Genomic DNA, 22,264 nt, shown 5'->3' on the forward strand with positions numbered 1-22,264 from the left:
TCCCAGCTCCTGCTTACACACGGCGTGCCAGTGAGAGTCAATAATCCTCCTCACTCTGATATTTTTCAGAAAGAAATTCACCAATCGAAAGAACAGAATATCCCTGCATTAGAAGAAGGTAACATCTCTTGAAGTGTCAAGATTGTATAATTTTGTGCAATATAATTCAGGGGGAAGCGGGCAGAGCAATAGCTTCTGGTACACTGACGCCCACGAGACCTTTCCTCGGATGTGAAATTATGTGGCTTCCTGATAGGACTCCCAAAGACACAGGCACTCTGGACAAAAGGGGGCAGGACCCGCTGATCCCTTAAACATCAGTAAGCAACCGTCACCAGACTTGAACACCAGAAAAAAGCGCCTGGAGCATTTTAAAAATTGGCATCTTCAGGGGCGCTTGGGGGGCTCGGTCGGTTGAGTGTCCAACTCTTGATGTGGGCTCAGGTCATGATCTCATGGTTCATGAGTTCGAGGCCCGCATAGGGCTCTGCGCTGACAGCGTGGATCCTGCCTAGCATTCTGTCTCTCCCCTTCTCTCTGTCCCTCCCTCGCTCATGCTCTCTCTCTCTCTCTCCAAAAATAAATAAATAAACTTAAAAAACTAAAGATATAAAATTGGGGTGCCTGGGTGGCTCAGTCACCTAAGTGTCTGACTTCAGCTCAGGTCATGATCTTGAGGTTCCCAAGCTCGAGCCGGCATTGGGCTCTGTGCTGACCGCTTGGATCCTGGAGCCTGCTTCAGATTCTGTGTCTCCAAATCTCTCTCTCAGAAATAAACATTTAGAAAAGAAGGAAGGAAGGCAGGAAGGCAGGCAGGAAGGCAGGAAGGCAGGCAGGAAGGCAGGAAGGCAGGAAGGCAGGAAGGCAGGAAGGCAGGAAGGCAGGAAGGAAGGAAGGAAGGAAGGAAGGAAGGAAGGAAGGAAGGAAGAAAACTGGTATTCCCCCTGCCCCCCCCCCCCCAGAAATTCTGGTTTAGTGAGCGTGTTTCACCCGAGCCCCACCACACCAGGGTATTTCAGATACAACTGATGGTATCTGTGTCCTCAAGGCAGACGCACTCTGTTCTTAGAGGAGGAAAGGCACACCCTCTCCGCCATGCAGGAAAACCTCCCTTGTACGGAGAGCATCCCCCGTGGCCACCTGTTCTCACGTGAGCGGCCCCGGCATCTGTGATCTGTTCTGTGGGCATCATTTAAACCAGTACTGGCAAGTGGGCAGCATAGAAGACACACTTTCAGAAGTCTCAAACCCCTTCAAGCTACTGCCTGGAAAGATGCACGTGAGAAACAAAGCTGTCGGCTCATATTGGTATTGATTTCGTCCTAAATGGTTAGCTTCAAAGATTTTCGCCATCCATAGCTCATTAACTGGAGAACTTACCGCTTGCATGTACATCTGAAATATCCACGTTGAGGGGCAAAGTCTGGTATCCCACAAATTATCCTTACATTGTTAAAATGGTCACAGAGCAATCACGTATGCTGTTTGTAATATTTCTGTTCACACGTTGCTCGCGTGAGTTACCAAAACATTGTAATTGTCATAAGATCATACAGCTTCATTCTAGAAATGTTGATGCTAGAGAAGCCGCTTCCTGTAGCAAGTACCTGATAAGCATTCTTGAGTGAGGAATGATTTCTTTTGAAACGTTGGACAAATTTTTTAAAGTTTCTCAATTTTCTCCACTAAAAATTGGAAGCAAAATTTTTAAAAATATTTTTAACGCTTATTTTTGAGAGAGAGAGAGAAAGAGAGAGAACATGCAAACAAGGGAGGGGCAGGGAGAGAGAGGCAGACACAGAATCTGGAAGCAGGCTCCAGCTCTGGGCTGTCAGCGCAGAGCCCGACACAGGGCTCGAACCCATGAACTGCAAGATCATGACCGGAGCCAAATCAGACACTCAACTGACTGAACCACTTAGGCGCCCCTAAAATTATTTAATTCCCTGAGACTACATGATTATAAAACAACTGAAAACTGTTGGCACGAATTTTTCACAAACTTACCAAAATGTAACCAAAAAATCCTAACAACATGCTATCATATTTGATCCATAAATATTATAGCAAGCCATTGGATTTTTAGGACAAGACTTGGGTTACATGAGAACTTTCTATACTATCTTGGAAAGAATATTTGATGTTTGGGCATTTTCACTGGAAAGAATTTAAAACAATATAAACAAAATAACTAACATATTCCCAAGCTAAGGACTCACTGCTTATAAGAATGAGAAACAAAATACACGCCATTGTAAGGAAATATGTATTTCCTGGGGCATCTGGATCATGTCCAACTTCGGCTCAGGTCATGATCTCACGGTTCGTGAGTTCGAGCCCCGTGTGGGACTCTGTGCTGACAGTCTGGAGCCTGGAGCCTGCTTCCCATTCTGTGTCTCCCTCTCTCTCTGCCCCTCCCCTGCTCGGGTTCAGTCTGTCTCTCAAAAATGAATAAACATTAAAAAAATTAAAAGAAAAGAAATATGTATGTTTTTGCTTTAAATAATCAACACCGGAGGTTCAAAACGCTGGTGTGACTACAGGTAAACGTCTGGCCACAAGCTTTGGTTTGTAATTTGGATACACTTGCCTTTGGCTCTCCATCGCCCCCCCCCCCCCCCGCTTCTTCCTTGTCTTCCTCCCGTCCTCCCTTCTTCTCTCCTCTCAGAGGTAACAAGGGGGAGTTGTTCAAAAGAGGTTTGCAGTTGGTGGCAGGAAGTACCATCAATGCATCCCAAGCACGAGCATTTGCACACTATCCTCCACAAAATACCGTTTCTCCCATTTTGTTGGGGGGGGGGGGCAGGAAAGCCCCGGACAGTCATTTCTTTGCAGAGTCCCAAGAATGTATACAGAACACATAGCAAGGAAAAAGAAAGGTTTTGGTATGGAATTGGACACAGTATGGAATTCAGATGATACCTAAAGTTTTAATACAATTCACTTACCATTAAATATTCCCTGGTTTAAATCCACTGAGGTTCTAGTATATTACAGCATGGCTGTTTAATGTAATGTTTACCTAGAAATTATTTAAATTTAAATAGTAACAGTTCACTGGAAACTTGGGTCTCTGCCAAAAAAATTTCCATAAAACAATCATCTGGTTTAATTGTTCATGTTTATTCAAAACTAGAGGCCACTGCTGTTATACGAGTGGGAAGCCAGTCATTTTTAGGAAGCACGCGTGCGCGTGTGTGTTGAGTGAGTGTACATCTACATCGAACTTAGATTACTACTGAATAAAGCACTACAGTCTCAGATATCTCATTAGATACATTTATAAAGATAATATATCTATTTGGGGTTATTTTCACAGGGTGCAACTAAACCTTCTTTAAAAAATTTACCCGAAGAGGGCGGGTTTTTCTACTAACCTTCCATATATAGCACTCATGTCAAAAAGGAGGGGAAATGTTTTAATTCAGCAGCAAGTGGAAATTTAAAATTCACAGCATGTGTTGAATTATACCATGTATAGATACCGTCTTTTCTTTTATAAACCTGACTCTTATCTCTGCACCATGTAAAGCATTATATAAAACCAGAGAACCTAAAATTAGTTTATACAAGATACAAATCTGCTAACCTCAGGGAACTCCAGATTTTAACAGAAAAACACATGATAAAATCCAATATTTTGCTCTCTTTTAAAATATGAGAAATAGCACAAGATTTCAATCACCCATAGAAAAATGTCCCAGTAATTTATCACCAATAATACTTGCTGAAACTTCTCAGGGTCATAAGTATACTAGTAAGGTGTCATGAGCATGAATTAAATTGTGCCACCCAGATCCACCCAGTGCTGCCAATTGTCATGTTTACAATTCTCACTGGAACTGTGCCAGCAGTACCTAAGGAAAGGAGATGAAGGGTGCCCGGGGGGCCCAGTTGGTGAAGCATCCGACTTCGGCTCAGGTCATGATCTCATGGTTCGTGAGTTTGAGCCCCACATCGGGCTCTGTGCTGACAGCTCAGAGCCTGCTTGGGATTCTCTCTCCCTCTCTGTCCCTCCCCTGCTCACTCTCTCTTTCAAATTAAATAACTAAACTTTGACAAGAAAAGAGGATTAGATGAAAAACTCCACACACTTAAATGATCCCACTCACTCGTTTTCAAGTATAAACACGTTTTCTTTGTTTAATGAAGAATACTCTCAATATCAGGTTAAAGACAATCGAATGAATAAACATACAATCATATCAAAACCTGAAGGGGAAAACAGGACTTTTTCCTAAAGAGGAAAATCAGTTTCATGACATTGAACGGCACACACAATATCACATTTAACTCATTTTCTGCTGATCATCCTTCTACTTTTAACACAATACTTGATCTCAAATTTTGAACAACGTCTAAGGTGAAATTTTACTTATTTCCCAAAGCATATTAGTAAGAGTTTACTCTCCCTCATTATTCTCCCCACTCATGTCTTATGGTGTTTTTAATAATAGCTTGACTGTAAATTTCTAATGTAAAAGTTATTTTCCCTCCTAACTTACAGTTATTTCTGCCCTTCCTTTTGTTTCTGATATGACTGCACCGTGGCAAACAAGCTCTCACTCCGTTAGAGCAAATCAGTTTACATCATTCTCTTTGGTGGCTGAACCTGGGACCACATTTCCCTATTTTTCCCATTTCCGCTATTTTCATTTGACAAGTTCCATTGTTCTCCACTTATCTAACTCAGCACAACATGGGCTTCTGTAATCGAAATGCATTATTCCTTTTCCATTTTAGGAAATTTTCCTTTATTATTACGTTAACAATACTTAGAAATTTATTAAAATTGGCTTTTTGGTCAAGTAAAATGCAAATATTCTGTATATAGTTGAAAGTCTGAATAACAGTGTCCAATGTAATATAAACCCATAAAAATAAAAACTGGAAATAATTCATTCAAATCTCTAAATTTTTTAATGTTTATTTTTGAGAGGGCATGAACATATGCACTTGAGTGAGGGAGGGGCAGAGAGAGAGGGAGACACAGAATCCGAAGCAGGCTCCAGGCTCTGAGCTGTCAGCACAGAGCCCAACGTGGTGCTTAAACTCATAGATTGCGAGATCATGACCTGAGCCGAAGTCGGATGCTTAACCGACTGAGCCACCCAGGTGCCCCTCCAATCTCTGTATCCTTGTCACTTGGCATATTTTACTTTATGCACTTATTTGTCTATTTTATCCAAAGCTGTTTTTTCTTCTCCTCTCTTCTTGCTTTCTAGTGAATAGACTGAAATTTTCCCCTTGACTTATTCTGTTTTTTTTTTTTTTAAATTATATTGGTTTGGAATATATACTTCCTATTACTATTCTTCTCAGGGGCCTCCTTAAAATTTTACATTGCATCTGGTTAACAATTAAACAAAGTCTACAATTAAACAGATTTTCATGCCTCCAAATAATAATGCAGGAGCACAGAATGCTCTCTGATCATCCTTTTCCATGTTTATTTTCAGTTGCTCACATAAATTTATCTTGTCTTCTTTCTGTTCATTCCACCAACTTTCGTTGCACACCAATGCCGTACATACAGCTTTATTATTGCTCAAATGTGCGATCAGATTTGCACATTAACTACTAGATTCTCACCTCTCATAACTGCCCTCTGAAATCATTTCCTGTCTTGCTAAACTTACCCATCAACATTTCTTTTTTTAAGTTTTATTCATTTATTTTGAGAGAGAGAGAGAGAGAGAGCACAAGCAGGGAGAAGTGAAAAGCGAAGGGGAGAGAGAATCCCAACTCTGTGCTGTGAGCACCGAGCACCGAGCCCAACACAGGGCTTGACCCACAAACCGTGAGGTCATGACCTGAGCTAAAAGCAAGGGTAGGGTGTTCGGCTGACTGAGCCACCCAGGCGCCCCTCCATCAACACTTCTTTAGTGGAAGTTTGTTGGTCTTCAGTGCTCATGGGTTTTCTTTTTTCTCTTACTGATTTTATCTTACCTTCATTCTTGAACCATAAAGTCAGTAAGTCTACAATTCTTGGTTGGTAATTATTCTCTGCCAGAACCTTAAGAGTTCATGCCTCTACTTTTATTGTTGTTATTCCTGTCTTACGCTGCTCTTATCTTTCAATTCTGGTGTTCGGCAGCTCCAACATAAAGCATTGCTGTGAACGGGAATTTCTTTTTCTTTGTATTACCAGGGATTTTAAGAAGCTACTAGAATCTAAAGATTGGTGACTTGGCAACTCTGGGCAATTTTTTTTTTTTAATTTTTTAAAATGTGTTTATTTTTGAGAGAGAGAAAGTGCACAAGCAGGGAAGGTCCAGAGAGAGAGGGAGACAGAGAATCCGAAGCAGGCTCGGTGTTATCAGTGCCAAGTCCAACATGGTGCTTGAACTCACAAACTGTGAGATCATGACCTGAGCCAAAGTCAGATGCTCAATTGACCAAGCCACCCAGGCATCCCTATTCTGAAAAATTTCTATATATTACCTCTTGAGTGTTCCTTCTTCCCACATGTCCTCCTTCTAGAACTCTTATCAGACATAGAGATCTTGTCACGCTCTTCATCTTGGCCTGGCTTTCATACTTCCCACCTCTCAGTCTCCCTGTGGTGCATGTTGGTTACTTAGTCTACATCTGTCTTCTAATTTGCTGAGTCTCTCTCCACTTGTGTCTAATCTGCCATGTCTGCAGTCACTGAATTCTTTAACACAGTCTGTCCATTTTTAATTTCTCAACACTGTTCTTTTACACTTCTGCTATTCATCTCTTATTCTTTCCATTCTTCCCATTTTCTATCTCTTTATACACAGACAACAAATTGTACATTCTAAATTGATGATCTACATTTATTTTCATCTGATGTTTCTTATTTCTTCTGATTCTCCCTCACGGTGGTTTGTTTCTTTTCTGCGTTTTATGTTTTTGTTTTTACTGCGAGCATGTGTTTCCTGTACGGGGATCCATGAGCCTGAATGACTGCAGAAGTAAAACACATTCAACAGGAAGACAAGACATGGGGAGACAGAGCTGGAGGCAGAGGGAGGGGGAGTGAATGCCGTGGTCAAAGAAAACCAGCACAGTGAGGTGGCTGTAGTTCAGGGTCAGCTAAAGAAGGGGATGAAAGCAGTGACTAAAGGGAAGGAACCTTTCAAGGAATGTGTGTGTGTGTGTGTGTGTGTGTGGTGTGTGGTGTGTGTGATGTGAGAAAATATATGAAAGTTTTACTGACGAAAGTAAGATCATCAGGTAAGCAATCTTTAGAAAGATTACTCTGCCCATAGATAAAACGGATTAGAAGGAACTAAGTTGGTGACAGGGAAATCGTGGGGACTACTACAGCACACAAATTCCAGAGATATGGAGGGTGTGAATGAGTCAGGGCTGGGATAACTGAAGAAAAGGGAACAGGAACAAACTGAAGAGACAGAGGCAAACCTAAACTTCCAGAATCAAGCAGTAATCCATCCTCTCCAAGGATCCACATCAGCATCTTCGTATGCATTCTGAGACAGCATCCGAAAGCACAGGCAAATATATTTGGCTTCAGACTACCACTCATCTAATAATCATAAAGGCTGAACCATCTGTGTTGATGGCCAGATACTATATATCCTAGAAGACATCAGCACAAACAGCCAGATAACAGGTAGTACAAGTTTCAGGGGCATGTTATCGATCTGGGGAATCCTTCTTGGCTAATGAAAGAATATATAAAATTCAAAGACGTTAAAGATTAACACTGTTACTGACAAGTTAATCCAAAGAGCTAAATCTAAGTAACTTTATTATTCACAGAGATATGATATTACAGACAGCCGAAACATGTCCGTGTTTTGTAAGAATTTCTGATTCTGTACCATAGTCTTCTTTATAATATTATTATTCTGTAATATTATCTTAATCTTGATTATAATGATATTTTGGATCATGGAAATACCCAGTACAAATGTTTTCCTTAAAATATTGCTTATCTCATTATTCTAGCCAGGATCATGGAATAAAGACACATTTCTGATTTTGTACTTGAGGTCAGCAAGAGTAATAATAATGGCTAAAATTTACTCAGGCTTTGCTACGTTCCAGACATTATTTACATACAATGATTAATGTAATCTTCCTAGCAGCTCTATGAGGCAGGTTACTATTATTAATTATACTTTTTAGAGATGAATAAAGTGAGACACAGAGAGAATAAGTAAATTGCCTGAGATCACACAACGGACATTCACTTTTCGAAGCAGAATTCCCGTCTGAGCGTTCCTAGCAAAACTATGCCACCCCTCATTATATAATCATCTCAACAGATGCAGAAGAAGCAGCTGACAAAATTCAACACCTGTTCATGATAAAAACTCTCAACAAAGTGGGTTTAGAGAGAGCATACCTCAACATAAGACGGCCACACATGAAAAACCCACAGCTAACATCATGCTCATTGTGAAAAGCTGAGTTTTCCCACAAAGATCAGAAACCAAACAAGGATGTCCACTCTCATCGCTTTTACTCAACATAGTACTAGAAGTGCTAGCCATAGCAATCAAAGAAAAAAAAGGAAAGGCATCTAAATTGGTGTGGAAAAAGTAAAACTGGCACTATTTGCAGATGACATGATACTATAGATAGAAAACCCTAAAGACTGCATAAAAAAAAACTATTAGAACTAATAAATTAATTCAATAAAGTTGCAGGATACAAAATTCATATACAAAAATCTGTTGCAGTTTTATACACAAATAGCAAAGTAGCAGAAAGAAAAATTAAGACAATAATTCCATTTACAATTATACCAAAAAGAATAAAATACCTACAAATAACAAAAGAGGTGAAAGACCTGTGCTCTAAAAACTATAAACACTGATGAATGAAATTGAAGATCACACACACACACACACACACACACACACAAATAGAAAGATATCCCATGTTTATGGATTGGAAGAATTCATATTGTTAAAATGTCATATATTCAAAACAATCTACCAATGAAATCCCGATCAAAATGCCAATAGTATTTTTCACAGAACTAGAACAAATAATTCTAGCATATATATGGAACCACAAGAGACCCTGAATGGTCAAAGCAATCTTGGAGAAAAAGAAAAAAGCTGGAAGTATCATAATCCACTTCAAGATACAGTACAAAGCTATACTAACCAGAGTAGTATGGTACCGGCAAAAAAACAGACATGTAGGACAAAAGAATGGAATAGAGAGCCCAGAAATAAACCCATGATTATGATCAATTAATCTACCACAAAGGAGGCAAGAATATACAGTGGGGGAAAGAGACTTCTCAACAAATGGTGCTGGGAAAACTGGATAGTTGCATGCAAAAGAATGAAACTGGACCACTTTCTTACAAGATCTACAAAAATAAACTCAAAATGAATCAAAAACCAAGATGTGAGACCTGAAACCATAAAACTCCAAGAAGAAAATGTAAGCAGTAATCTCTTGGACATCGACCTTAGAAACATTTTTCTATAATTTTTGTAATGTTTATTTTATTTATTTTGAGAAAGAAAGAGAGCACACAGGAGGGACAGAGAGCGAGTGAGAGACAGAGAATTCCAAGCAGGCTCCATGCTGTCACCGCGAGGCCAGATATGGGATTCAAACTCACAAACCGTGAGGTCACAACCTGAGCCGAAGTCAGGAGCCAGATGTTTAGCTGACTGAGCCGCCCAGGCACCACAGAAACATTTTTCTAGCTATGTCTTCTGAGTCAAAGGAAATAAAAGGAAAAATAAAACTGACAGTGCTGCTCGAAAACAAAAAAGCGTTTGCACAATGAAGGAAACTATCAACAAAATGAGAAGGCAATATACGGAATGAAAGAGAGTATTTGCAAATATCTGATAAGGGCTCAATATCCAAAATATATAAAGAATTTATACAACTGGACACCAAATAAATAAATAAATAATGTGATTAAAAATGGACACACGACCTGAATCGACATTTTTCCAAAGAAGACACACAGATGGTCAACAGACACATGAAATGATGCTCAGCGTCCCTCAGCATCAGGGAAATGCAAATCTAAACCTTACACCTGTCAGAAGGGCCAAACCCAAAACAACAAGAAATAACCAAGTGTTAGTGAGGACGTGGAGAAAAAGGAACCATCATGCACTGCCAGGGGGAATGTAAACTGGTGCAGCCACTGTGGAACACAGTATGGAGGTTCCTCAAAGAAAAAATAAAAACAGAAATACCATATGATCCAGTAATTCCATTACTGGGTATTTACTCAAAGAAAATTAAAATACTAATTCAAAACAATAAATGGCCCCCCATGTTTATAGCAGCATTATTTACAATAGCCAAGATACGGAAGCAATCCCAGTGTCCATCAATAGATAAATGTATAAAGAAGATGCAGTGTGCTTATGTGTGTATAATGTATACACATAATGGAATATTACTCAACCATAAAAAAGAATGAGATCTTGCCATTTGTGACAACACGGATGAGCCTATAAGGTATTATGCTAAGTGAAATAAGTCAGACAAAAGACAAACACCACGTGATTTCATTTATGTGTGGAATATACACATAAAAAAAAGAACAAGCAAACAAAAGCAGAAAGAGACTCATACATTCAAAGAACAAATTGGTGGTTGCCAGAGGGGAAGGGCAAAATGAATGAAGGGAAGCAGAAGGTAGAGGCTTCAAGTTATGAAACGAATTAGTCATGGGCTCAAAGGTACAGCCTGGGGAGTGGTCAATGGTATTGCGACAGTGTTGTGGAGTGACAGACGGGAGCCACGCTTGTAGTAAGCCCAGCACAAGGTATGGGGTTATCCAATCACCACACTGTGCACCCAAAACTAAGGTAACATTGTGTGTCAGCTATGCTTCCAAAGACCTCTCCCTCTCACCTATCTGAAAGTGTGGTCCGTGACTTTAAAACATTTGTTGAATTTCATAGGTTTATGCTATTTGAAAATTTTTTTAAATTTTTTACATTTATTTATTTTTGAGAGATAGAGTGAGACAGAGCATGAGTGGGGGAAGGGCAGAGAGAGAGGGAGACACAGAATCCAAAGCAGGCGCCAGGCTCTGAGCTGTCAGCACAGAGTCTGACGCGGGGCTCGAACCCACAAACCGTAAGATCATGACCTGAGCTGGAGTCGGACACTTAACCGACTGAGCCACCCAGGCGTCCCAGGTTTATGCTATTTGAAAGAAGGCTGCTGGAATCATCTTCATTTATATACCTCCACGATGTCCCCGGTATATAATTCTGAAAATAAAAGTAGAAACCATGCTCATTTGAAAATAGAGATAATCTTGACATGTCATCATGCCCTTGAGCTAGCCAGTCATAAAAATGTTCAATAATAGCAGGTTTTATTGACAATAAGGAGCAGCCAAGAATAGACTTAGAAGTTCCCCCCGCCCCCCAGACCAGGGGTGTCAAGTCTGAAGGCACATCGGGAGCTTCCTCTCGGCGTGACAGGTTACTGGACACCGAGTCCATGACCGCCATGCCAGAGACAGCTGTGACCCAAATGAATTCAGCCTCCTGGCTGCCAAGGAGAGACCTGGACTCACACTTAGGTGCAATGGCCATCTGTCCGCCCTGATGTGCCACCAGCCTTTCCCACCGGGATAAATGCTGCTTCGCTTCCCCAGTTGATAAACCAGACTTCTGGAAGACTCCCGTTCCACCCTGCTCCCAGGCGCCTCTATTTCAGACCCTAACTTTGGAGCCTGGCTCAGACTCGATCTAGGACCTCCTAGAAACAGGCATCTTGTCTAGCGGCCCCTGCCCATTGGCCTCCTGCTTCCTGACCATCGGTCCTGGGTAGCACCCGACACCTGGCCTTCGAAGTGCTCCCTCAGGGGTTCCCAGCAGTTTTTATAGCACGCATCGTGCTTCTTATCAAAGCCTTGGGCCAGAAATGATGTCATGCATTTGGCTACCGAAAGAAAATGAAACATTCAAAATCAGCCAATGGATCTTTCCAATGGGCAAACGGTGAGCTCGGGGATACTCACATAAAAATTAAAAATTTTATTAGGCTAACTGCAAAATGATTATAAAACACCCAGGAGGATTCTCCATGATTTCACCATATACTTTCAAACTAGTGTATTTTCAGTTATTAATTTCTTCTCTCTCTCTCTCTCTTTTTTAGTAAATACTTACTGAGTGTCGTCAGCAGAGCTGTAGGGACAAAGAAATGTGATCCTGTTTTCAGGAAGTTTAAAATCTAATGAAGGAGGCAAACACATAACCAGCCATCTGTTGTATAAAGCAGATAAGAGCCCGAAAGCCAGTGCTTTCATCAGAGATATTAAACTAATTACCTAAATGGATGGTGCATTTCACTTTCTCGTCAAGAGATACAGGCGGAGCGCCTGGTCAACAGCCAAGTCCCGGTCACTTCCTGCCCCACCCCTGGTCAGTCAGAAGCCCCCCCCCGGCCCCTGGTCAGTCAGAAGCCCCCCCCCGCCCCTGGTCAGTTAGAAGCCCCCCCCCCCCGCCCCTGGTCAGTTAGAAGCCCCCGCCCCCCGCCCGTGGTCAGTTAGAAGGCCACCCCTCCTGTCAGTCCCCAGGGAAGAACAGTTATGCAACCCGGCGGAGACAACGAAGCCAGATGTGGGGATTTTGTCGGATGTCTAGGGAAAGACAGTCATTCCCCTTCTTACTTACTCAACACTGTCTCTGCGACCCTCCCCCGCCCCCTCCCCCCCTGTTGCCTCGAGAAGTCCCTGCTTGCTTGGAGTCTGAAACAAGGGAGTGAGCAAATAAATAGGTGCTCACTGTGTCACAGCGATAAGGGCCGAAGTCCAAATAGGGGAAGGCATTCTCGCTAGCACTGCTGCCCAGACGGCTCGACCTTGGCCATGAGGCTGCCCAACAGAATGGCTGCCTGAGCATCCGGCGCACGTGGGACGCCAGAGCTGAAAGAGGAAAAGAGGCCACCACTCGTCGCACAGCGTCACCGAGTGGCTCCAACTTGCCTGAAACGAGATGATGTGCACCGATGAGTCCCCTTTTGGTTTATGTCCATGAGATCGGGTTTTCTGTTCACTTGTAACTGGAAGACGCCTGCCACCACCTAATCCGCACACCCCCCATGTCTCCCCGGTTGACATACAAAATCAAACAACCACTGAGACCTGCGAAGTATTCTTGGGCACGATGCAACCTTCTCCTCCTCGCTGCCGCACTCCACTCAGTGCTGATCCCGGGGGCAGCAGTGAAGGCGAAGCCACACCACTTGGGCCAGCCTAGTCTACACCAGTCAACCTAGGGGGACACTCGGCCTCAGAGCCAAGTCACCCTCTGTCCAAGACAATGGAGGAGGACAAGGCTCCCGGAGGCTCTGGGAATGGGGGTGTGGGGGACCCAGGCGGGCCGCCCAGCCTCATCCGGGAGAACAGGGCCACGATTAATGACATAGGTGACTTTTTCAGGTTAAAGCACACACTAGATGGGGCGCCTGGGTGGCTCAGTCGGTAAAGCGTCCGACTTTGGCTCAGGTCATGATCTTATGGTTCATGAGTTCAAGCCCCACATCAGGCTCTACGCAGACAGCCCAGAGCCTGGAGCCTGCTTCAGATTCTGTCTCTTTCCCTCTCTGCCCTCCCACACTCACACCTGTCTCTCTCTCGCTCAAAAATAAATAAACACAAAATTTTTTTTAAAAACGCACACACTAGCCCTCCATCCCTCTTGCCTCACCCTGCTAACAATATTCACGACAGAAAAGGTCTCTTTCCTAGGCAAATGGGCCACCTGCCCTCTAAGAAATGAGCCCCATCACTTAGAAGGAGAACGAGTAAAATCAATCATCAGCAGTGATGTAACCTTCTTGAAGACCAGGTTTTCTTATTTACTAAAGCAGATCAGTAGCTCATCATGACAATAATAAATTCTTACGACCAAAATTTTGTTCTTATGATCCAGAAAACCAACGTTGTGTTTTCTTGGCCTTGCGCTATAACTCAGAAGCGATCATCTGACTTTCCCTAGCAGGGAATAGACTCCGGTATCTGTGAACTCTCCTGGGGTCTGTAAACAGGCTTTTCAGAAGTGCTGGTGATACTTTAATAAAGCCTAATTTTGGTGTTTGCTCTCCCAAACTCCCTGAAATATGCCTTAAACTCTATCAACATGCTCTCTTTGAGCCTTCCAATTTTTTTCACTCCTAGCAATGCCTACACATTCCCCATCATAGAAAAGGATGTGCTTAGGGATGTCAAGGCTCACAGGTTCTCCGATGAGAACACCCATGAATCAACACAACATGAGTCTAAGAATCACAGACACAGAGGGGCTTGCCTCCTGGTGACAGTACACAGCTATTTATCTTTTCTTTTCATGTTGTAATACTGTTAGTGTCGCCATGCTCTTATTCTCAAGTTTTATTTTTTTTTATTTTTTTAACTTTTATTTATTTTTGAGAGAGAGATGGAGCGTGAGCGGCAGAGGGTCAGAGCGAGGGAAACACAGAATCCAAAGTAGGCTCCAGGCTCTGAGCCCCACGCAGGGCTCAAACTCACAGACCGTGAGATCATGACCTGAGCCGAAGTCAGAGGCTTGACTGACTGAGCCACCCCAGCACTTCGATTATTCTCAAGTTTTAGACATCAGAAACACAGCAAATGAAAAGCTACACAATAAATCCTTAATCTTGATAATCCCCAAACATTTGAAGAGATGTCTACAGACATGTATTATTTTTCTTAAATCTGCCAAATCTGAGACATTAAAATAGATCACAGTTCTTTAAATATTTTCTTCCATTATACTAGTTTTGATTAAAATGACTTTCTTCAGTCTGAATCAAATTATTGCATTATTTTCTAATGTTAATTGGAAAGTCATGTATCTACTAGCCTTTAAAATGTTGTGGGTTTTTTTTTTTTTTTGCTTTTTTTTTTATTTCTAGGAGAGAGAGAGAGAGACAGCGTGAGCAGGGGAGGGTCAGAGAGAGAGGGAGTCACAGACTATGAAACAGGCTCCAGGCTCTGAGCTGGCAGTCAGCACAGAGCCCGACGCGGGGCTCGAACCCACAAACCGCGAGATCATGACCTAAGTGAAAGTCGGACGCTTAACCGACTAAGCCACCCAGGCGCCCCTCTACTAGCCTTTAAATAAAAACGCAACCCGCCACTGCTTACTAAGCTCTTCCCGGGGCCAGGATAGGGTAGAGGCTGTGGGGTCAGGATGGCTGCACACAGCTCCAGAAGACCTAACACTTCTGGCTCCAGATCCACCGGGACAGGGCAGATGTCGCACTCCTTGATCGCTCACACGCTCAGAAACTCAAACTGGAGAAGACGCATTCCACACAATAGCTGATAAGAAATGACCCAATTCCACAGAACTGGATTGCCGCCTAATCCACCAAGTGCCTCGCTTACAGAGACGGACACGGGTTCCTAATGCCTCCAGCAGCTCTCTCTGCCCGTCCGCATCCTCGGGTCACACAGCCACAGAGCCAGGCACGCGGCGGTCACTCTGCCACCCCTGCGGTCAGCGCCCCCCGCCCAGAAACACTATGCTTAGCTTCACTTTCTCACGCTCTCTGGTTGCCTGGGGATTTATAGAGGCTAAAATTAAAACAAAACTAAACTAATTAGAACCGTGAGTCCTAGAGGCAGCACCTAATTTAATGTCTCAAGGCAGTGGGTCACTCCTGCTGTCACGTAAGCCTGTCATTTCCCTGCCTGCTCACACGCTCCGGAGAAATCTTCGGCTGGGTCTGGAACACCCCCAGCAATGGGACGAGGAGGACAGGGCCGTGGGGGACAGTGGGGCTGAGCCACAGCGCCCGAGGGGCCCCCCGAGGTTACTGAACCACGACGGACTCCGGACAGGGTGCTCCAGCCGCGTCCCCCGGTGGCCCAGCGAACACGGGGCATAGAAGTCCCTCCGTGGTGACAACCACACAGATTAGGTGGCGGAACCATTAGGAACACAGGATCGGAGAGCCACGTCTCAACAGAACTCAGGGAGACACGCATGTAAGTATCTGCCACGCTGCTTACCCTCGCGCTGAAAGGGCGCATCCAAAAAGATTACACTTGCCAGTTAAAAAGCAAACTCTTTCATGTTTCGCCCTCTGAGCTAGAGGTAACACACCCCCCGTGAGCATCTTCTCCCGAGTGCTACCGAGTGATAAAAGCCACAACTCACAGAAGATACATTACGCCACTTTTTTTGTCCTACAACTGCGCTCCGGGGCAATAAAACCTTTGTAGTTACCCTTTGAACCTGGAAAAAAATCAATTTCACTTGTAACATCTTAGTGTCTAGGCTCTCATCAAATAGTAAATGACCAGGTCAGACATGGGTGCGTTCTTCTGAATAATTCAACGATCACGTGGGCATTAAACAATGCTCCGCGTGTACCGATAAAAAGGTCACGCTGTCACACTGTCTTTGTGCGGTATTTACAAGTTGTTGTATAATCTTTCTTAACACATGATAAAAGACAATTTTTTCTTTTTTAATGTTTATTTATTTTTGAGAGGAGGAGGGAAGGGCAGAGAGAGAGGGAGACACGGAATCTGAAGCAGCTCCAGGCTCCATGCCGTCAGCACAGAGCTGGTCGCGGCTCGAACCCATGAACCGTGATCATGACCTGAGCCGAAGTTAGATGCTTAACTGACTGAGGCCCCCAGGCGCCCCACGATGTTTTTAAAGCCTGTAATCCTATGCCGTAAAATTCAAACTAGGAATCCCAAGGATGTCTACTTTGAAGGAACATGTTACATTTAGTCCACATGTTACATGTAGTCTAATGCCTTTCAGAAACAGGCCGACATCAATAATTCAAGTTTTAAAAAGTTACTCCACACAGAGCGGCGGCGCCTGAAACAATCAGCAGCACACAGGCCACAGGTGGCAGGCGGGCGGAGCGGGGACCCTGCAGAAGTTACCCTGAAGAATTTATGTGGAGGCCACGCCTTTTCAAGGCTCTGAAAGTAAGTGGGGAGAAGAGCCTTGGGTCTATTACTTCCAAACTGCTGGAGCTAATTTATTCTTTTATATTCAAAGTCTAATTGTGACCTGAGGAGAAAACTTCAGCTTAAAATTGGTTCAGTTGAGACGTTAGTGAGTATGTCCCTTACGAAGCACTTTGGAATGATCTGGGTTTTTTTTTTCCAAATCAACTCAAAGAAGCGGATGTTCACGACCTCCAGGCCTTCCCCAAACACCCTTCCAGGACTGGGAAGGTCACTGAAGATGTGTCCTCGGGGCCACCTCATTTGGTTTTCCTAAAGAGTCTCCCCAAATCGTGTAAGCATCAACCTGGCTCTGTTCTTGCCTGTCACTTGGTGCTGATCGTCACCTCGGACTTGGTAAGCTTTTTGGAGAGAAGACGCTTTCGTTCTCTCTCTGTTTCCAAAAGCATCCTCACCTCAGTATTTCTGGGAAGTGTATTCAAATACTGTAACTAAGGATCTGTTCACTAGGTTGTTGAAGCCCCTTTCCAAAAAAATCTCAGCTCTAGTTCTTGCTAAAACACATCTCCCTCTATTCTGCGCTCATTTTCCCCAACACATATCACTGCGTCCAGAATGGATTCCCCATTCACCTGCTCCGTGGGCACGCCCTCAGACACCCCGGGCTGGTTAACTTCGAAGACTGGACTCACTCTAGACAATCACTAAGCATGCTATGAAGGCAAAGAAAACCACGAACCCGTTAAAATACTGTAAGGATTTTAGTCCTTAGTAGCCAAGGCGAAATTTCCTTACAGACTATACTGAGCCTCGGAGCACTCATGACATTACTGGAAGATTGAGTGGGCTCCGTTAGCAATAAAGAGTTTTGATGACACTTAGCAAATAATTACAAAGAATCTGTGTCCACTGTTTCTGAAAAACAAAACCCTCGAGAAGAGACATATGGCAAATCCATTTGCTTAAATAAATGCTCGTGATTTCATACTCCTTAGCAACTGTAGCATGACGTCTAGTCACTCAGTTCTGCATGCATATATTTTTATACCAAATTATTAAGGTTAAGCATGTCACCGGGTTAGGACTATTCATATTCGACAAGTGTCTCACTATTGTATCAAACTATGTATGTTATTCGTACCTTAAAAGGATACTATTGTGCGATCATTTCTATTATAGGATTATATTAATGCACTTTCATCGAAGAAGATACAGGAATGCTTCTGCACATAAAGAAGCTTAGGCTCGAACGAAGAGAGGGTTCAAGTCTGGTACAAAACTTCAAACTGAGGTGCTAACATGTTTATTGCTTACATCAAACACTAGGTGGTCAAGAAGGTCATGGGTTTGTTTCCCACGTTGGCCAACAAAATGGGCTCGATCCTCCTTTTCATGGTCCCTTTCATGGTCCGAGACCTCTATGGTCTAGGATTTAATGGGGAAGAGGGCAGGGGTCGATATATAAAAACAAATTCACATTATCACTCCTACAAGGGCAATTCAAAGGGTTTACCCCACCTGCAGTGGGCCAGAAATAGATCCTTTTTTCTTGCAGCAAGAAGAGCACTTCTGACAGGGGAAGGAATCACAAGGAAGCTTCTAGAGAATATTGCAAGTACTGAGATCAACAAAATGAAAGCAAGTCAGTCATAGTCACTAAACGGAATCCTGGATCTGTAAAAATGTCATCATTTATATCACAATCACTATCAATGACTGAAGTTTCTAACATGTTTCCGTCCTTATTCAGTGGAGACTGGCTGGGGGGGGGGGACATCAGCTATCAGCTATAGCTTGCGCTTTACTTGCATGGGGAAGATAAGTCAGCTGTGTATTAGCTTTCACTTGTGTTGTTCCTAAGTGTGTGGGGGGGGGGGTGAACGTTACTCCTCAGATTGAGGCGCAATCCAGGAAACAGGCTTACAACACTAACTACACAATGAAAATGTTGACATTTTCATATTCAGATTCCATCTCTTCTGCCTCCCATAAGGTCCTGAAATTCATAAAGGAGTCGTGGACTTCCAAGAATAATTCTGAAGCAGGCAACTATCACCTTCTTCGATTTGTGGCTCTTGGTAAGAATTAAAGGAGCCAACAGCCTACCTGACAACTTCTAGAAAGCAGGGCTCTCACTTGGAAACCTATGTGATAACCTCCCTCTTGAGCTATTTAAGAGGACCGATCCCTATGGAGCACTCTCGTCTTGACTCAGGCCAGAGGGTTCTAACAGGCAGACCCAGATAGATGTTCACAATTTTTTCCTAAAAGTCAAGTCCTTGGCCATATTTTGGAGAATGCAATCCATTCAACTTGTTTTCTCTTCAAAAAGATGGAGAACACAGGACAACAAAACAAGCCTGTGGTCATGGCCATCTAGAAACATTCTCCCTCCGGTGTATCATCTTCCTGATTTAAAATTTCCCACTGATTAAAAAGATTCATGTCGCATGTGTGTAATCTCTGAGACGTCAAAGGTTTCCAGCAAGCCCTGTTGCTGGAGAGGGTGTCTCAGGCTGGCATCTCCTCCGGGCTGACCTCTGGCTGTCCACTTTACTACTAAGAACCAATATAAATAGAGTAAATACATCTTTGGGTCCATTTGGGGAGAAGACTTTTGTCTTTTTTTGTGTTGTTAGTCATATACAACTCTCATTACTATGTGTAGTGCTCAAGAATATTTCATTTTAAAGTCCTGTCTGAAAGGATTACTTGAGTTCCTGAAACAGGGGGAAGGGGAAGGAGAGTCAACAAAAAACGTGAGCAATGTTATGTTCGTGATTTCTCGTTCATAGCTTGAATCCCACACCTGCTGGCAAACTTCTCTCTAGAATTTCTCAAATGATGGGGCAGAGCAAGAAAAGAGCCCTCTGCCTTGACTTAGCGGTAACAGATTACAAATCCATGTTTGATGCATTTTGCTTGTACACACATAGAACACACACTTCCCAAATAGGCAGGAGTTCAAGAAAATCAGAATCGGGCAAATCAGCTACTTCAGGCACGAGATTCATTCCCATGTACTTTTACTGCTACAAATGATACTGCCAAAGGAGATCACCGGGAGATTATCAGATGCCATCTGGGTGGCCTCTATGAATCTTCAACTGTGCAAAGTCATTTAAATATATACTTGAGCCCTGCAGAGGGTCATCTTTGTGGTGCTCCCATCAAGGACTTTAATTTTAGTTACCAAAATTGTGCTTAGCAATGCAAATTTACATAGGTTCTTTCATTTACTGAACTTTGAATAAGAGTACCAAACACACCCAACTACTCGAGGCTGAAGAGCCAGCCAGAGACGCAGTCCCCAGGGGGAACTGAGTTTGGAGACACACCCCGTTGCAACATGGGAACTCGCATGGATGATCAGACACGGAGCGCCCCAGAGCAGGTGCCTTGTCAGAAGGATGCTCCGTGTGAAAGAACATGATATAATTATGGATTTCAGGGAATAAAACACTAAGTGAAAATAAATACCACTGATCTTGCCGATAAGCTGCAATCACAACTAAGGAAGCAAGAAACGCAAGCCGGCACTCTGCTTTCTCTCGTGGGAAGGATTTTTGAAGCCATGTTTCCTTTAAGTAGGAGTGACCTCCGGTGACTTTTTAATGGTACCTCAGAGTAGGTACATCGAGTTACTGTACGAATATCAGCAAATCATGTAGTACCAGTCATTTGGAGCTTCTGAGCAAAATGACAGGCGCTCTACTGCAGGATTTAAGGATTTGATTTCATGTAAATGCCCCCATTTTAATTAATTCAGAGCCGTTGTCCCATGAAGCTAAATTAAAATTGTGTCTGAAACACGGGGCAGTCTTTGCTTAGAGGAGATTAAGGCTCATTTTTAGGAGTGACTCAAACACGACTATGGCATTAAATGAGCTGATACTAGATGATGACACCACAAAATCAGCACAGCCCTGCGGCATCCGCGCAGGAATGGGTGGGAAGGTAACTTTAGGAACAATGCTTCCCACTTTAGCAAACTTCCCAGTGAGGACAGAGTTGGGGTCCCAAGAGCTAAATCCGGACACCCAGCAGCAAGGTCGGTTTCTGACCATCTGCTAGCACTTCCTGGAAACGCATACTAGCTTGTGTAAGCCCTACACCTGATTTTTTTTTTTTTCGATTTTCTTTAGGTGGATGGGGAAGGAGGGGAAGGAAGGGGGGGGGGGGGGGGGGGGGGCTTTCTTAAAATCCCTCAAGGACAGAAAAGCCCTAGATGGAGATTTCAATCTGAGCAACACTCTTAAAACTTCTTCTGATTTCAGCCTCAGATACCTGCAGGTGGGCTGGTAGCATCTTTACAGGAGACTCGGCGGCAGCCAGCCCGGGACCCAGAGGCTACGGCAGCCTCGGTGAACCTACAGAATCAGAAACACGCAGGTCACCGCACCCGAGCGGGTGCGCGAGTTCCTCGAGCCTGGAGCGCAGGCTGCTGTCCCCTCTGCGTCGCCAGGGGTCCGGCGTCCCCGGATCGCGGGGACCCTCCAGGGCAGGGTGGGGGGCGCCGCGGGGCCCCAGGTTTCTCAGAGCGCGCGCCGCAAGCGTGTGCGCTAATGCAGGACCCGCCGCCTCGCACTGACACGCTTCCTACCGAAGGCGTCTACACCGCAAGGAGATAAATGACCGCGCCGCACGCCGGCCTGCTGGCCTCCCCTCCTCGGAAGCTCTTCGCCCGCTGCACCCTCCGCGCCTCAGCACCCTCACGCCCGCTGCAGCTTTTACTAGAACTTGAGCTTTCTCAATGAAGACTCAGCTCGCCGACAAAAAAAAAAAAAAAAAAAGTCAAATACAGGCGTTTGCTGGATCTCGGACTCGGCAGGAGGGGGGAAAAAGCACGAGAAGCCCTCCTATCCCGGCGCTGGTACTTGGAGAGGGGTTCTCTTAATGCCTCCTCTCCCAGAGCCCGCCAGCGACTGCATCTGCAAACGCTCGGCGCTAATAAAAGCACACACTGTAAGTTGTGGACGCAAGTTTAAAGCCGTGCCGTACTCACCAGCGCTCCCCGCCGCCACCGAGCTCCGCGGCCGCGCACACAGAAGGAGGAGCGCCCCGAGCAGGGCTCCCGCCGCGCGGGCCATGCTTCCCCTCCCGCCCCGGGACCCGAGGCGCCCGGCAGCGGCTCCGCGCGGGCCTGCCCGCTCGCTCCCGGCCGGGGCCGCGCCGCCGCCGCCGCCGCCGCCGCCGCCGCCGCCGCCGCGCTCTGCGGACCCGCGCGGCCCCGGGCGGGCGCCCCACCTGCGGCCACACCCACCCCCGCCCTCCCCGCGCCCGCGCCCGCGCTGCGGGCTCGCGCGGCCCCGGGCGCCCCTGGCGGCGGCGGGCGGAAGTGCGCCCGCCTTCCGCCTGCGCGCGGGGGGGGGG

The 22,264-nt window shown here is 44.6% G+C and overlaps 1 protein-coding gene across 1 annotated transcript in view; it reads right to left on the reverse strand.

The window, feature by feature from the left end:
* LOC120223060 (contactin-associated protein-like 3) overlaps positions 1–21,947 on the reverse strand; it is a 188,481-nt gene extending 166,534 nt beyond the window's left edge. The window contains exon 1 of the mRNA XM_039221109.1: positions 21,897–21,947. The gene's annotated coding sequence lies outside the window, so the exon portion shown is untranslated. The remainder of the gene's footprint in view (positions 1–21,896) is intronic.
* Between the last annotated feature and the right edge of the window lie 317 nt (positions 21,948–22,264).

This window comes from Hyaena hyaena, unplaced genomic scaffold (genome assembly GCF_003009895.1).
Source record: "Hyaena hyaena isolate Hyena2069 unplaced genomic scaffold, ASM300989v1 scaffold_943, whole genome shotgun sequence".
Lineage (NCBI taxonomy): Eukaryota > Metazoa > Chordata > Mammalia > Carnivora > Hyaenidae > Hyaena > Hyaena hyaena.